Source organism: Penaeus monodon, chromosome 4, assembly GCF_015228065.2.
Source record: "Penaeus monodon isolate SGIC_2016 chromosome 4, NSTDA_Pmon_1, whole genome shotgun sequence".
NCBI classification, from domain to species: Eukaryota; Metazoa; Arthropoda; class Malacostraca; order Decapoda; family Penaeidae; genus Penaeus; species Penaeus monodon.
Window position 1 is genome coordinate 11,027,177 of NC_051389.1, and position 5,000 is coordinate 11,032,176.

Below are 5,000 nucleotides of genomic sequence, written 5' to 3' on the forward strand. Positions count from 1 at the left end.
AGAGAGAGAGAGAGAGAGAGAAGAGAGAGAGAAGAGGAGAAGAGAAGAGAGAGAGAGAGAGAGAGAGAGAGAGAGAGAGAGAGAGAGAGAGAGAGAGAGAGAGAGAGAGAGAGAGGAGAGAGAGAGAGAGAGAGAGAGAGAGAGAGAGAGAGAGAGAGAAGAGAGAGAGAGAGAGAGAGAGAGAAAGAAAGAAAGAAATAGATAAATAGATAGATAGTTTCAAAAAGGTGGAGAGAGAGGGAAGATATATAGATAAATAGATAGACATATAGATAAATAGACTGATATAAAGATTGATACGATAGATAGAAAGATGAATAGATAGATAAACAGATAGACAGATACGCAGATAGATGGATAGATAGATAGAAAAAATAATAGACAGACAAATAGATACACAGGTGCAGGCAGGCAGGCAGCTCAGATACTAGTGACTAGAGACAAACATGAAAATACTAGGATACAATTAACGAGAGAGAGAGAGAGAGAGAGAGAGAGAGAGAGAGAGAGAGAGAGAGAGAGAGAGAGAGAGAGAGAGAGAGAGAGAGAGAGAGAGAGAGAGAGAGAGAGAGAGAGAGAGAGAGAGAGAGAGAGAGAGAGCGAGAGAGAGAGAGAGATAGATAGATAGAGAGAGAGAGAGAGAGAGAGAGAGAGGAGAGAGGGGGAGGAGGAAAAGATAGAATAAAAGAGAAAAGAGTAAATCCATAATAAGAAAAAAAAACAGGTTTATCCTTTTCAACCAACTTTTATCACTTTTACCGAAGTACAAGTTATATCTCATATCCCAAACTAGATATACTACAAACAGAAGATAGTCTTCATTATAACGCCACCTACATGATCTTCGTAAATCATACATGAATTATAAATCAACGCAATCATGAGTAAATCGACACATTAATGATTCACATGATTTACCCGAACGTGAATTAATCCCTTTGTCTCTCTCGTTTTTCAGATCTAACGCCTCGGATTAAGAACCGCCATTGAAGACTCTCGACTTCTTGCAAAAAGAAAGAAAGAAAAAAAAAAAGTTTCTAGGAGTCCATTTCTATGGGTCTTTTGCCCTTTCTTGCATTTCCTGGTCGTTCTGTTTTTTTTTTGTTTTTTTCTTATTCTTACACCTATTGTGTAATTCTTAATTCTTTTGTTTTGTTTCCATGTCTAGTTTATTTTATTTTTTTATCTTTTTCTCTGTCTTTCTCATCGTCATCGCTATCTCGCCGCGTCTTTCTTTTTTTTCTATTTATTGATATCTTTCTGTGTTTCTCTTATTCGTAAGGCCTTGTTCTATGTGTTTGTTTGTTTGTCACGGTGCCAGCAATTGTCAATGTTTCTCTATTTAGAGAAATGATTGTAATACCACCAACGTCTCTCTCTCTCTCTCTCTCTCTCTCTCTCTCTCTCTCTCTCTCTCTCTCTCTCTCTCTCTCTCTCTCTCCTATCTATATCTTTCTCTCTGTGTTTCTTTAAAATTTCTCTTTGCTTTCTTTACCATACGTACATCCTTTCTCATTCCCCTTCTCTTTTTTCCTCTTCCTCCTCATCCTCTTCTTCCATCCCCCTTCCTCCTCCCCCTCCTCCCCCACGTCCTCCTCCCCCACGTCTTCCTCCTCCTCCCCCACGTCCTCCTCCTCCCCCACGCCCTCGTCTTGCTTCCTCTCTCCCTCCTTCCTTCCCTTCTTCCGCCAAGTCCGTCGTCGGAGGCTGTCCTTGGCTGGAGGGCGCTATGGCGAGGTGATGGTGACCCTCTCCTCCTTTTTTGGTTTATTTTCAGTTTATTTCCCTTGGATTTCACTCCTGTTCATCTGCCTGTTTTCTTCTTCTTCTTCTCTTCTCTTTCACTCTCCCATTCTCTTCCTTTTCTACTTCCTCTTATTTTCCCTGCCACCTCCCCTTCCTCTTCCCCCCACCTCCTCCTCCGTATGGCTGGTTCTCCACAATCACCCTAGTCTTTCCCTAGATTTTTTTTCCTTATTTAAAAACCTAGATTTTAAACAAGCATGTAAATTGCATAACACTGTAATCAAACCACAGGTAAAAGAATGCCCAAATGAACTAGGAAGTTTGACCACAAATGGCGCGTGAAGTAGTTGTTGTAGGTCACCCTTTTCTTACCGCGCATGCGCTCAAGGATGATTGTGACGTCACGATTACCTCATGACTACGTCACGACCCAGGTCATATGACGTCATGATGATCCGAGTCTACTCGTGAGCTGATTGGGTGGGAGGTGATGGCATCCGAAAACGGGAAATAGTTACAAATTTACACATTTTCTTTGGTTCATTTCCCGATGTTTTACTAATGGTGAATCACCAGGCCAGGAAGTGATCACCTCCCACCACCATATACGACCATCCATGAATGTATCACGTTCTAGATCAACGGCAGATTCATTATAGATTTTTTGATGATAGTATGATGCAAGGAATTCGAATAGAATGGTGATGCGGAAAGAATAACAAAATATATTGGTAATTTTTATCGGAACGACATGTATGACGAGAGTAATATTGTTCCGGTGAATCTGCTCCTGTATAGCTAAGACATCAATTGATTGAATATTGTAACTGTATTAATTTCATTGCAATAAAAGACAATCCTCGTTCAAAATGCGTTTTACTTCAGGTTTTTCTTTCTCCTTTTAATCCGACCTATTTCTTTTATATTTTTTTCCCTCCTATGTTTTCTGTCATAAATATCTCTTTTGGGAAGATTTGGATTCAGCCATAAAATATAAAAGTTAACACAGATTATACACAATTCAAGGCCATTCTATACCTTGTTTCAAGTCTCCATATACTTTCAAAATATAAAGACAGACACTCCTACTCTTTGGTCTATTTCCAGAATCCTGCAATATTTTGGACTTAACAGAAATGCACACCAATACATAATATTTGTCAGAATAAAAATCTCTACACAAGTAACCTTACACACAAAATAAAGAAAGTCAAGAAGAACACAAGACCTTCCCTGAGGTGATCTAAGGCCATGTACTTTTATGTGCGTATAATGAGGCAAGAATATCCACGTATATATACCTAAGTTAAATCTTTGGCTTTGAGCAAGGCTGCGCTTAGTTTTAAAAAAGTATTTTCTCGTGTGGATAATGTAAATTGTACAAAGAAAATGGTACAGTGCTTTTTTAGTTTCGTCTAAAAAAGGAGTGTAATAGTTATTTGATTCTCTAACTAGCATTTATTTTCTAACTCAAGATAAGTACTTCTCATTATATTTGCAGTTTTAAGTGGCCACTTTACTTTTTTTTAAATAAATAAGCATAAAAGGAAAAGACAAAGTTCTCTTTAATATTAAGATGATATATATAGGGATCCTGAGTGTAAGGAAATATCGAACCACACAATAGTTTTACGAATGGATCTGTTTAAAGAAAAAGACTTTTAATCTCTGTTACGTCGACGGTAGAGTGTTCTCATCTATTTAAGAAAAGCCAAAAGGTAAGCTAAAGAAAGGTTGAATACCCTGGATTAAAGTTTGGCAGACTTGAAATATTTTTCTGCTTCGCTCATGTAAACTTTTGGACAAATGCTGTACTGTACAACGCGCATGCAGGGGACAGAGTGCTGTATTGTGTGTATCATCTATAATTCGAATAGCATAAAATGGGACTCTGCCCTTGGCGTTAGGGTTTTACCTTTTGTCCACGAAGATTAGAATAAATATCCCTGTTAGTATGAAAGAAATGGAGAGAGGGAGGGAGGGAGGAGGAAGGCAGAGAGAAAGACTGAGAGTATATATATGCTTGTGTGTAAGTGTATGTACACACACACACAAATGCACACACACACACACCTATATGTGTGTGTGGGTTTATATATACATATGTGTATACACACACACGCGCGCGTGCACGCACACGTGCACACACACAGACGCACGCGCACACACACACAGACGCACACAAACACACACACACACACACATACATACATATATATATATATATATATATATATATATATATATATATATATATATATATATATATATATATATATATATATATATATAAATATATATATATAATATATATATATATATATATATATATATATATATATATATATATATATATGACCAGAGCACTGTGTTTTGTACGTATGAATTCATATATCTCTCTATATAAGTATATGCACATTATATCCAATAACATGATCATGTCCTCGTGCATTCACACAAGCAAGCCAAGCCAATAAACAGAACTACAAACACACACACAAGCACCCGGGCACCCGATCCCAGAGCAAATTGCAAGAGCTGCAGTACATCCCACATGCATTCCATTATTTTCCCTCGTGAGAAAGCCAGTCTCCAGGTTCCTCGTGTACAGAGGAGTACGTGATGTTACAAGTTAATCTGCAAAAGTGCCTTCGCCGGGACTGAGCTTCTGGACGTCTCTCTCTTGTTTGCGTGATTGGTTTTCTTGTTTGATAATTTGTTTGTTTGTTTTCTTATTGACCTCTTCGTGTTCCATTTTTTCTTTTCGTTTTTCATGCGTAAAGGTCCTTTTGTTGTTTTCTTGAATATGAGTGCTTGATTTTTTCTTGTGTGCTTGTGTTTATGTGTGTGTGTGAATATAATGATATAAATATAAATAAATGAATAATTTATTTATTTACACACACACGCGCCTTGTTCAGGTGTGTGTGTGTGTGTGTGTGTGTGTGTGTGTGTGTGTGTGTGTGTGTGTGTGTGTGTGTGTGTGTGTGTGTGTGTGTGTGTGTGTGTGTGTGTGTGTGTGTGTGTGTGTGTGTGTTAACGGGTGTGTAGAGCATGCGACCGACATGCAGGTGAACACGACAATGTACAGCCCAGATAAGAGAATTTTCACTATCCTAATTGGTGGATGACAAAGGTGTTGAATACCCCGTCTTCTAGAGTGATGCTGACTGACAAGTTCATATCCTACTACTCAGAGTACATTCCTAGACCCATGTCATTCGCCATGCTCCGTCTTGCTGTACATACGTGGG

At 38.4% G+C, this 5,000-nt stretch overlaps 1 protein-coding gene across 1 annotated transcript in view; it reads left to right on the forward strand.

Moving 5' to 3' along the window:
• LOC119570131 (tachykinins-like) overlaps positions 1-1,025 on the forward strand; it is a 15,318-nt gene extending 14,293 nt beyond the window's left edge. Inside the window, exon 5 of the mRNA XM_037918001.1 lies at positions 959-1,025. The gene's annotated coding sequence lies outside the window, so the exon portion shown is untranslated. The remainder of the gene's footprint in view (positions 1-958) is intronic.
• Positions 1,026-5,000: the final 3,975 nt, after the last annotated feature.